Source organism: Falco punctatus (assembly GCF_963210335.1).
Source record: "Falco punctatus genome assembly, chromosome: 3".
In the NCBI taxonomy this organism is placed as follows: domain Eukaryota; kingdom Metazoa; phylum Chordata; class Aves; order Falconiformes; family Falconidae; genus Falco; species Falco punctatus.
The window spans coordinates 42,498,784-42,512,213 of NC_137582.1; the positions used below are offsets into that span (position 1 = coordinate 42,498,784).

At 37.6% G+C, this 13,430-nt stretch overlaps 1 protein-coding gene across 4 annotated transcripts in view; it reads right to left on the minus strand.

The window, feature by feature from the left end:
- The window catches only part of LOC308060212 (uncharacterized protein C8orf34 homolog), a 273,979-nt gene that overhangs the window by 256,742 nt on the left and 3,807 nt on the right, over positions 1-13,430 (minus strand). The window lies entirely within an intron of this gene.

Consider the following 13,430-nt stretch of genomic DNA (forward strand, 5'->3'; position numbering starts at 1 on the left):
TTCCTGCATCAATAAAGTTATTTCAACATCCAAACATCGATTATCTATGCTGAAACACAGCTACATCATCTCATGTGGAACTGTAACTTGAACGTTTTTTTTTCACCCACGTTGGCTACTGGAATCACAGAGCCAAAAAAATACCTTTAACCACTACACAAATGCATTTACACAGGTGACGTTACAAATCAGAGAGAGATCTGATCACAATCAGAAGAGACAGAAGCCTCTCACTCTACTTCCATACCTTCCAGGCTCAGTGTATAGCAAAGCGTGTCACTTCCTCTGGAGCACCTTGAGGAAGAACAGATCCCCATACAACTTCTGCACAGTCATTGGAAAACTCACTTCAGACAAGACACTTGCTTCTGAGAGGCTGGATGTCTTATAATCATGCCTAGAAAAGGGTGCCCCAGAAAATGACGCTTCAGCAAAAGACAACTGATTAGCTGAAGTGAAAGAACAGTATGGATTACAGCCAGGCACATGTTTAACAAGAGATGGTCCAATGCCCAATGTGTATTTCTAAACACTCCACACTACAGCTGCATGAATTCTGCAGACCCCACTTCTGCTGTAAATGTCCCTGACTGTAAGAGCACATAACTGGGTTTTGCCTTCTTCATTTTTGATTTGGGTAAATTTCATGTTTGTTTTTCAAATCTCATTTACTATGTTAAAACAAAAGTATGCTTCAAAGTAAAAAAAACCAAACCAAAACAAAAAAACAAACAGACAAAATAACCCCAAACCAAACAAAAAAACCACACCACAAACACTTGAAAGTTAGGTTTGTAATTGCTCATACAAACTTACTGTGGTTCACTTGTATATACATCACAGTAATCACACAGACCTTTAAAAACACTTTCTGTAATGCTCATTCAATTTGACTTTCAACTTGGTTATCACTACTTGAACAGGTTTTGTATAAAATGTAAAAATAATGCTCAAGTATTGGATCAAATGCAAAAATCATCCAGCTGGTGGGAAGCACTGAAAGCATTCCCTTTTCCCACAAGTATATATACATATATATTGTATTATTGATACACATCAGGCTCACAAAAACTTTTGATATCACAAAAAACTAGAAGAAATTAATTCAATGTTCCACTGAATGCAGGGCAAAAAGGTGCTATGATAAAAGTTTCTTGATTATTACAATGGCAACTGTATTTTAAGGACTTACAAGAATGGCGAGATCCCATTTTGTGTAATACATGGTCAATTTTCATATTCTCAAATATTAGACAAAACCACTGTATAAGTGGTCATGGAAAAAAAACATTCAAGCACTTCTGCAGTATAGCAGCTATTATTTGCAGTATCTTAAATTCAAATGCATCCAATTATTTAAAATTTGTTAAAATTGGAAAAACCCTCAAAATACCTAGGGTTTAATTACAGTGGAACACAAACAGTAATGTGACATAAGATACAGCTATATTTTTCCAGTGAGTAAATGCCTACCTATTCCCAGTTGAAAAATCTGTCCAAAGACCCTTCTGAAGGTTCTGAGAATACCCATTCAACTTAATAGTCCATATCCAGAAAGAAACACCATCACAGACATAACTGTCTATTCTCATGGTGTCTATTTCAGATTTAAAGCAGTAATCTAGCTCTGCCCAAATACTAATGCTCACATTTTTATCCATCAGCAATAGCCTCTTCTGACATTACTTCTGGAAAACAAAACACCAACCCAAAACTATACACCCTACTTTAGCATTCCTGTATAGTGATTTAGTTCTATGTGGATGGCTTATATTTTTGATCACTACTGATCAATGCGAAAGAGAACCATGAAAAGGAAGGATAGAATTAATGTCATTGATATTTAAGGCATATGTTGTCCACACAGGATTTATCAGTTTGTTCTCAGCACAGTCAAGCCACAGAGAGAGCTTGTAGGAGCTTAAGAGACATCCAAACTATAACTTCCATCAAGCAATTCAGCCAAATGAGGAAGTTCAGATGAAAGTCAACTCATCACAAAACCACTACAGGTTGCTTTAACAAAACATTTCAATTCATCTGACTTAAAGGTTTAAAGGAGCTGTGTTTTACAACAATAAAAAAAGAACAAAATATTTCTACCCAGCTCCAAGTTGTACATTGCTATCAGTCCCTATCTTCCAGAAATGCTGGCTATAAATTTTACATTCTCAGACCTTACATCTGCTCATCAATGTATCATTATAAAGGAATTTAAGCAGCATATCGTGCATCCTGAGGACAAATACAAATTATATCTGAAGACTTAAGCTAAAGTATAAGTGACCCAACTACTCTTAATCAACTTTCTGGATCTTTCTTTTGTACCTCTCAGCATACTACCAGCACTTATGGCTGAAAATGAGATTCACATGTAATGCTACTGGAAAAAGCTGAAGCATGCATATAGTTTACCTTCATGATCTGTCACAGGGATTACCTATTTTTTTCCATTATAAAGTTACTTGCATGCCCAAGTCCTAACAGAATCCTCACCTAAGTAGTGTGGAAAACCTCGTTCACACTAGCTTTAAAGAGCCGTTGAAAACTGAGAACTATGTCAATACCAAGCTGGAAAACTCTCTGAAATGAGAGGCTGTTGGACACTTCTGTTTGGCGTCTGGGAGGACAAGTGAATTGGTTGCACTGGCTTAAGGCTGACACTTATCATATCATGCCCACAAATAAAGTAAGTCTGAGATAATGGGGACAGCTAAATAAGTATCAGCTTACATAAGCAGGATACGCTTTCCACTCTATAGTTATAGATTAGCTAAGTTATGTAATTGATTGCAGTATTAAAGTATTTTTTACATTATGCAAAGCATAGGTATGAAATAAGAAAAAATATTCATACTGGTTTCTGTATAACAAAAATATAAGCTAATTAATAAATATTTTTTCCAAGAGAAGAAAAGGCAAGAAAAATAGCTTTAGAAGGAGTCATAAAAAACCCTACAGAGTTCTAGTAATTACATCACATGGGTCTACTTACTAAAAACATTTTCTAGTCCCAACAAGGAAAATTCAACACATACACAAAACCAGTGTATTTCTAAAAATTGTCACTTGCACTTTTGACTATCTCCTCCATGTACACTGTCACCACGGATCTAGTCAGCATGCCCTCACTAACTTACCCAAGACATAACCTGCAACATCCACAAGCTGTCCTCTGGCTTAGGTTTTCAAACAAAGGACTAAAGGAGTATATTTGACAAGAAAGCTAAAGCCTTCAGTGGTTATTTCAGTAAGTACTACTGTACTAACGATCAAAAACTTCAAATGGGTAGCAATAGCAATTTTTAAGGACAGATAACTGAATTGTACCTAGAACCGTAATTAGGAATATAATTTCTCACCAGACACTTCTACCATCAAGATTGCAATGGCTTAGGCAACTGAAATCATTTCTAGAAGCTGAGATTTGGTTAATTTTAGAGTATGTGATAGGTTTTGGGGTTCTAGAGCTATTTTTAATAACAGCCAAAGCATCACTAATCTTATTTTCTAGTGCTTTTAATTTAGAGAATAATGCCTGCAGATCACTGGTGTACGTTTCTGTTTGTTTCTGACACAGCAAAGTAACTTCCCAACCCTGACAGCGATTGCCCAATTAAAGCTTCCCGGTGATTTGATTGTTATTAATTTAATGTTAGACTAAATCTGCCTGGTTACCAGTGAAGGCCTTCCTCTCATAAATCAGGGCCTCACCCACTGCAGCTGGGCTCCCTGTAGGAACACAACGTGCTCACATGGACTGCACTGCAGCCTTGAGACTTGTCAATGCCCTGAACTGCCACACTAAGCAGGGGAGAAGGGAGGAGAAATCAATTTTTTTGAATGTGTGGCACCAATTAATGGGATTAATAGCACTACCAGGCACTGAGGCAGCACAAAGACGAGGAAGCAGAAGGGCCATAATGAGCTCAGGGACTTGCTGGGAAAACTCCTATACTGTGTGAAGACTGCAAGAGCCAGAGGGGTTTGCAGTCTCTGTGCAGACAAACAAGACAGACAAAGGAATGGGAAACTCAAGTACAGACTAGTATGTGATAATGCAGTGGGACAGCAGTAGCAGAACAGCAGCCAGATAACTGGCTACCATTTCAGTACCGTAACTACTGTCTATTTTATTTTCTCTCTTGACTTCTTAACTTTTTCTTCAGCGTTTAAGTAAATGTTAAGTGGCTCTTCATTTTGGACAACTTCATTCTTCTAATCATTTTTCTATTATCATAGGGAAACACAGAACAAAACCAATTTTCTTGCATTCTTATTTACCTTTGTTCCTTTTTCTTCCCAGCTGTCTTTTTATTTTGAGTATTCCTCCTTTACAGGATAAGAAATCAAGATTAAATCTGTTACTCTAGCAATTTAGTCTTCTCCTTGTTTATCCCTTCTTTGCTACATACTGGGAAGCCTCCAAAGAGCTCCACTATCTTACACTTTGCATTAGATTATAGGCATTATTATCTACTGACATTATCTGAACCAGGGCACACTTAGGAGAAGCTCTGAAAAGTTTTCCCCCCACCCACCCACCCACCCTCCCCCGGGGGTCTCTACATCATGCAAAAGGATGTGTCTTAAAAAGATACTCAGTGAGTTGCAGCCTGCCATCTCTCCAAGGTTACTCCTGCAGAGTTCATCTTTAGCACAATTAGGGGTGATGTTTCATGATGGCACACTGACAGGAATTTCTGCAGCTGCCGATTTTGGTTTTGTGCTCAACTTGCATTTCTCTGGACATCTCTGCTTTGTCCTGATTATGCGGGAAGAACAAGATTCTTCAGAATACTTAGGAAGATGAATACTCAGGTCACATTTGGTGTATTGAGCGTGTGATGCCCAACTGGCCTGGACATGTGCAGTTATTAAGATTTCTTTGAACAGGAACATAACAACACTTACTGCTTTTATGCAAGATTTTTGTCCAGCGCACATGGGATTCTCAGGTGTGTCCCAATGCTTCAGAGCATCTATATGCATTGCATAGTGTGGGCACAGACACAGACATTTCAGTCTGAAAAATGCCAGTAAACCCAGTCACATAAATTCAGCAATCTTATCCTGACTCTCTCTTTTCCTTCAAATTAAACTAGTCTTACACTCATGCCCCCCAATTCCAACTCTACATCTCCCAAGTCTCCAGAAGAGACAGCTTCCACCTATTTAGACTGCTAGGAAAAATTCTGCTATCAACAATACAGCTCAGTTTTTCTGCATTAATACACCAAAATAAACACAGAACTTACCATTCAGAGTTTCTTTCTTTGCAATAGACACCTGACCAGAGGAATCCTTCAGAATCATCAGTTCACCTCTCCACTTACAAATGTCAGCAGAGACACAATGCCTTTTTCAAATTGGAGTGTAATGCAATCTTGATGAAGGAGTCTATGGCACAGCACCCAGTGTTAACAGCAGTGCTAAGGACGCCTTTAACTCCCTGGCAATTTATTGCCAAGATCAAGTACTAGAAGTAAGAGTCAGACACTGCAAAGCATGCATATTTCTTTAGATAATAAGTTACATTTTCTTGTATTTGCCCCATGTTTCTCACCCTTCAGTTATACTCTCAGCAACCACAAGCACTAGAAGCTTTAAAAAAAGAAAGTACAGATCCCAGGTAACCATTTGACTGTAGGGACTGGGGGTGGGGGAATACCAAAACAAAACACACATTGGAAAGATAGCATTAATCTTTGTCATCCCATCCTCTTCCATTTCCTTGCTATTCTCACTTTCATGCTCAGTGCATTCATATGGTCCATTTCCTCCTAATTTGTTAGGCCATCCTCACTAATTATTCAATTCCCTCTTCTGTTCCTTCCCAGAAGGGACAGGCCTGGGCCTCATGGCATTCTCCTGACCTATGTGGAAATGCACCTTTAAAAGCCAAGATCCCTATAAAGCTAACAAACACACAAGCTGCAGGTATACAAGGTTAAGCAGTTAGTTAGAACTCATGGGCTGGAGATCACTTATGCCCATCTAGCAGCTTGCTACTGGAGAAAAGAGCACCTGTGCTCCTCTCCTTCCCCTCACCCTCTGGCCAACTACATTTTCTCTCCTTCGTTAATGTCTCGCTCCTCATCAGACCACATGGTGATCCACCAAGCTAAACCAACTCAACACTTTTAACTTCTTTGCAGACTTTCTTTTCTTCTATTTCATCTTCACGAACTGGGTAACTGTAGTATAAGACAACCACCAGTTCTGGAACAAGGTCAGCAGGAATGGGCAGCCAGCAATGAAGAGGAACAGGACCTGCAGCAACTGGCTCACAACCTGCAGTTCTGAGTACTAAACCACCAGAGTGTCTGGGGAAAAACAAGCTATGAGAGGAGGAATGATTCAATTAAAAAGGCTGCAAAACAGCTGAAAAAACCAAACTCTCATGATTCCTGCCCCAGAAAACCGCTCCTCCAGAAGCCAACAAATGAGCTTGATAAGCATATTGTTCCAGCCACTATAGAGAAATCTGGTACATGAATAGAGTGATTTTACTCATTGAATATTGCAGGGAGCTGGCAAAATGATGAGAGAGAAAGAATGCTTCGTGTAAATACACAAGAAGGTAACAATTTCCACTCACCCTTTGGACAGAAATTTTCTAAGAGGTGGCTAATGTAAAACAGGCTTCTACTTACCATGGGTAAGCAAGTTCACATGCATTCTTTTGTATGGGCATTCCCGTAATTGCAACACATTTCCTTAGAGTGCTATGTAAAGTTATGTTCAAAACTGAGGTGTTTCACTGGAAAGTCTTATGTTTAATGCAAGTATAATACTTTAATTTTATGTGAATAGGGAAAGAAAACTGCCCAAACCAACAGAAGAGCAAAGCCAGACAGACATCAGTAACTTCAGCCTAACAACTCTGCCTGAACACTTCTGGATGGAACTAAAAATAGGTATTCGATGAATCTGAGTAGCCAAAGGAGAAATGAACACAGTGTGGCATATGGTACCTGACATAAAAGTTAAGGCCATCAAAGACGTGTCTGTTGCAAGCTTTTTAAAAGGCTATTACCCTCTATATTGAGAGCAAATATGGATGTTGGGTTGTCTCGGCAAAGACATAGGCATGCATTTTCAGCGCCATGCTCTTTTCCTGTATTCTAGAATTAAACTCATGAATCCTTGCTTCTTCTACCAAACAACTGCTCTTTTCATCACCTTCAGTAATGTCTGAAGCAGCACACTGCCTTAGTCAGGAGGCCAACAGTTTCCTAATAAATCCATTTGAAAATTATTTTGCTTTCAGCTGGGTTTTAACTGTTTCTCATGGTTTCAGGCAGAGAAGCATCTTTTAACTCAGAAGATATCCCTCTCCCATATTTCACAGTTAGGAGAATAAGAAAGTGTGCATCCGTGCAAGGAGGATAATACCGAATACAGTCATTTTTATCTAGATATTACATTATGGCATTTGGGTAGTCTGTTCAAGAGTTGGTGAGTATAAAAAAGCACTTCTTTGAAGTCCAGAGGTAACAAACTATCTCCATTACCCTCACTCATACAAAAGTACATATGCTTTCCAAACAAATAAAATATCACAAGACAAAAAAAAAAAAACAAAAAACACAAAAAAACCCAACCACCAAACAAATCACTAGGCAAATGAAAATTATAAATTATCACTCTCCACCTCTTAATTTAAATACACAAGACATAAAATGCAAAGTACCAAGTGGGAAGAAAAGACATTGAACAAAGGGAAAGGGTATTGATTAGACCTTCAAAATTAAGAGGTAAACTGTAAAAGAACATGATATTAAAATGCTCTTAAATATTAGGTTTCTAACGCTATTTTTTAATGCTTCCATTTACATAGTAACACTTTTTAAAGCAGCAAGCACTAGTAACAGGTGTCTTTCTGGCTGTGTCTTTTTAGTGAAGGCCAAGATAAAGCATCTAAGAAACCCACTTGCTCCAGGACAGTAAAGCAGCACATCACACATGGCAGAAATGCCAGTTCAGGTACTAGCTGCCCTTTTCCCTCTCAGAAGCTCCAAAACTAGAAGGCTGAGACTTCTGCGAAGTCTGGGGTACAGATAGCATCTAGCCCACTTGGAAAAGCATAAATCAGTAACAGCAAAGAACATGTTAGAAAAAATTAAAGACCAACTTAAAGCCATTAACTTTTTTAAATTTAATATTTGACATTTATTTTTGTCCTTTGTACCAGAAGACTGAACTAATCAAAAGAAACAAAACAGTTGCAGAGCTTACTTCAAGTTTAATTAACAGCATGCATTAAGTATCACCCAAAACTTGGAAGAGACTTCATAATGTGATAAAACACAAAGAAAAAAAGAGCAGTAGTAATTGGCTTATTTTGATCCAGACTGATTCATTACTACAGGGGTCGCCAGACAAAAATTAAAAATCATCACTGTCCCAGTGCACGTCCTAGAGGAAAGACATTAGACTCATAGTGTTTTATTTTCTTTTATATTAAACAAACATCTGCTAGCTCTAGACCTTAGCATTGAGCAGCCAGGCTTTGCTGGTACATGATGGTAAGAGCAACTCAATTCAGAACTACCTCTCATATTCTCAATTATTTTTTATGGCAAGCTAGTTATGCCTTCTGCTCCCCCTATTAAGAAGCAAAGTAATTGTCATTTTGAGAGTTTAAAAGCATTAAAAGTTAATGTAACAAAAGGAAGTTGTTATGATTCTTCCATTTTTTTATTACCTATTTTAGATACAATTCTTCAAATTTGATTATTACTATTAGACAAAGGATATAACTTTGATTTTTATTTCTTTGTCTTGTGCCAAGAAGGAATTTTTTTAAAAAAAGCAATTAGGAAGGCACATTTCCCTTTCAGACAAGTAATATTTTTGCCACCGTGGAAACAAGGTTTATGTGATTATCATCTGTGTCTGACCACACAAATGCATACCTGTACCTGTAATATCTTTCACTTTCTCTTTCCAGTATCTTTTTAAACCTTCAACTAATTTCAGAAACATTCCCAGAGGAGTAGACATCACAAAAATGCAAGTTCTTTCAAATGTTGAGAGACTAACTAGTCAGGTAGCAAGACCAAAACATGTGATTTTCTTCATTCAGAAACAATCTATTTTCTTAAACCCAGATTCCACAGGAAAGAATAATAATGAATGCCTCATCTACAAGGCAAATTTCTGACAACTTTTGCATCTTGTTGGTCACCAGAAAATCCAAGCAAAAAGCATAAAGCCATTGCTCATGGAACTGTTTGTTAATGGAAAGAGTCTGTCTATAGTTTAAATTAGGGTTTTTCACTTGTTTTGCCTTAAAGACAACTTTACCAAGGCAACTATCAGTATGCACAGTGAATTCTCTGAAAAGCAAAGGACAGCTCTGCACCATTTTTTCCCATTTGACTTTCATCCCCCGTAAGTAGGTCTTTTACTTTGGTGCACATCAAGGCTACCATAAGTCCTGCTGTAGCAGACAACAAAAAAATTTAGAACTTACACTGTGGCATTTCTAGATCACTGCTGGTTTCCTTTGAAAAACAGCTAATATTGGTTCCTCTGAAAGAGGGACTACCAGGCTGAAACAATGTCGCTGGATAATCAGTTAGTACCTAAAATGATTCTTGCAATGTCTAAGTACTGAAAAACCTGGGTCTTCTAAAGGCTCCATCTAGCTGCCTGAAATTAAATGCTTCTCTATGTAAATTCACATCATCCACAATACAGTCCCTTTCATGCTAGCAATAGAATCTAACCAATTAAGCATAACACCAAAATAAAATAAAAGATATGAGCAAGCTCAAAAGAAAACAATTCTTTGAGAGCATCCCTGTCACTCACATTGCAGATATTGCAGCTTAAAACATAATTTGATACTGTGAAGAATCTTAAAGTGGTAAATGAGACACTCAAATTCACTGTGTCTACATTTGTATATTTAAGAATTGAGGGCAAACATTCCTTCAGAAGACAGCGCAAACTCAAAAATTCATTCCCCAACATTGCCTAATTCAGTCACAAGGTACACCATAAATACTGTTAGTGACAAAACAGGTGCATTGGGATGTGTTAAATTTTAAGTCAGAAGCATAGGTATTTTATTTAAATTAAATAATGGAAGCCAGTGCATGATATATACCAGTAATGCCATCTCATTTAGGAAAAAGACCCACCGTAAATTTAAAAAAAAAAAAAAAATAGTTCCGTATTACATTTGCTTCAGGAATTTTGTCTGTTAAAAAAAAAAACCTGCGTAAGTGTGGTAACATGAACACACCCTTTATGTTGTTCAAAATAAAAATTATAGTTCTAAACCTACATTACTGCAAGAAAAAATCCTAGGTAACCAGGGGTTTGCTATGCTTAGTTTGAGAAGAGTTATTTTGGCTTTTGATAACTCAAAGAATTTACAACCTTCTAGTTTGAATAACAACAATGTACCTGCCGGATGATTTTTAGCTGCAGTTCTATAAATAAGAACATTGCAAAACACTATATTTATCTCGGAGCTCTTGAAGATTTATTGCAGTCTGTTCTTCAGAGTGCTGATCCAGCTTTCAAATTCACAGAAACTGTCAGGTTGCCCAAACGAGAACACAACTAGATGCTGAAAAAATAGTCATACAGAAGTCTAGATGTATGAATACTCACAAGCAGCAGGATTATTCACTGAAATTATTAGCACACAAAAAGAATTTGTTGGATTGGATGCTTGAACGCAAAGTGGGTCAATACTTCACTCAGACAGAAATGAGTGGGTGCTCATTCTGAATACTCTGTCCCAGCCAATTTTAGGCACGCACCTCCTGTTCACATTTTAGAGAGATTGAAAAAAAACAACAGTGAAGCTTCATCACAGAAATAATTCATTAGAGTTCTTGTTGCATTCCAAGTTAAATGTAAAAAAAAAAAAACTAAAAAACCCCCAGGTAGTGCTATGCTACATGTTACCACAAAAATCCCAGAAGAGAGGTGTTTCTAAAGGGCATTTCTCAAATCTAAACTAGGTGTCTACCCACAGTATTTTCAGGTGCTAATAATCTCTTACAGAGATATCTCCACTTTCAAAAGCAAAAGAAAAAAAAATAAAACCACAAAGACACAAAACCTACACAGAACGAGATAAGCCAGCTCATTAAACCTGACGGAATTTAAAGGGTTAATTTAAGGCCTTACCTTCAGCACTAACAACATCTGCATATCCTGGGGCATTTAGAAGTTGACCTATAGGTTCACAGGAATTTTACCTGCAAAAACCTTAGGGACCTGTAAGATGAAATGGCAAAGAAGTAACAGTATTGAAAAAGCATGATTTGAGGACCTACATTCAAGGGGGAAATGAGGCTAAAGTATCAAAATTGTTTTGCAATCTGGCTTAAATCTCAAAATTGACACAATCTCAGATGAACACACTAATTCCCACCCACCTTCCTTCTCACTTCTAAGATATAAATAAGAACTTAACTGGTAAAAATGTTTGGAATCAAGTGAATCTGCATGTTACCATTCATAGCTTAGTGGATAGGACTTCCTACTATCCATTAACAGGTATTGGTAGTCAGTAGAAGACTGATGCCTGATGAGTCAGCCTAAACTCATTAATTCTTTCTCCAGAAGGTTACTCCTACTTTTCTTTACAGAGATGGAAACAACTTTTTAACCAAGGGAGGGCCCTGCAGTCTTCCTGGATCTTACACGTCAGCACTTCTCTTGAACACTTCTCTTTTAGACAAATTAGAAAGACAATTCACCTATCAAACACCACAAAACTTCAGCAAAGAAATAAAACTGAACTCATATGCATATGCAGCACATGCTAAAGATAAAAAGAAAAAAAAAACAACAAAAAACAAAAACAAAACAAAAAAAAAAAACACAACCAAAAAACACAAACACACACAAAAAAAAAAACCAACCATGAAGAAAAGAAAGATGAAGTCCAAAAGACCTGATGTTTTTAAGTAAATACTGCTGGTTAAAGAAGTATGAAAGGCCCTAACCACTGTACAAGGTGTCCACAAATCCATGACAGAATAAAGAAAAGAGACACCACCATGATAACTGCAAGCAACTGAACAGAGCGACCAACTAGTAACTAACAGCATCTTCTGCTCATGACTGTAATGCAGGGGAATTGTACTTCATCATCAGGAAACCAACAACTGTCCCAGCCATCAGGTAACTATGCCTGTGTCATTGTCTAAGAGCTGCGGTGTAAAATCCTCCTGATCACTGATCATTCATTGTGTACACAATATAATGTTTATGCACCACCATCCTTGCCTTCATCTCAGAAAGCCTGCATGTCCTCTCTCAGCTTTCTTCTTTCTTGTCACTGCCCTCAATTACCCAATATTACTTTATGCACTCCCTAAAATGTTGGCTTGAAGCATATATTGAGCAATTACAGTAACAACCTGCTCAGCAAGTAACACTGCAGAAAACTGAATCCAAGTCCACTCTGTTCTGACTTGGTATCAGAAGATTAGTACTCACTGCAAAAAAAGATGGCTGTCATCCATGACAAGCGGTGATTAATTAGCATCCAAACCAAAAGCGGTGTAAGAAAACGCTAGCTGTTCCTCAATGAAAGAGGAAGCACAGGTTTCTCCATGTGTCAAGACTTTCAGAGACATAAAAACCTGCTTTGTTAGTGAATATATCTGATAGTGAACAGACGGTATTCTTGACACGCCACAACGCATATACAACAGGAATACCAGTATAGAGCATAAGCTTCGCCCAACGCATAGTCTTTGATCAACTCCCATCAACTTCAAATACATACCCTCCCCTTACTAAGGGCTACAAGATCAAGCTCAGGTTGTAGATCTTCAAAAACTGTTGAGAGCAAAAAATACATCACCAAAATTAACTATACAAGTAGATTTTAAATGGCTAATCAGGAAGTGGAGGAAACAAGAATGACAATCCACTTCCTCCCAGTGTTATGGATCAAAATTACATTAAGCAGCTACATGAATGTTACAGCCCTGTATCTTAAATCCACTCCGTAGTATTCAGGTCTAAGTAGATTTCACACAAAAATCTCTTCCTGGTACACAGGAGTCCACTAACAACCTGTAGACAGCTTACAAGGTTATGCAAAGAGCTTTCCACAGATCATTTCTACCACAACAAAATTCCTACATTATAGTGATTAGTGAAATGCGTAATGATATATGAAACGCTGTAACAAATACAACTTCTTCATTTTTTCCTCCACTATTGACAACTAAAGCATCCCACTATTTAAACTGAGATGAGCATCTTACACTACTGAGAAACTAGGTTAAAACACAGTGACTCAGAACAGTGATGTCAAGTAATTTGTTTGAATTTTAATGTGTAAAACAATGGGTTAAGAAAATTTAGCAGAAAATGACATCTGTCAAGGACCTAACTCCTCAACAACCCCAAGGCACTTAATTCCCACTAAGATACACAGG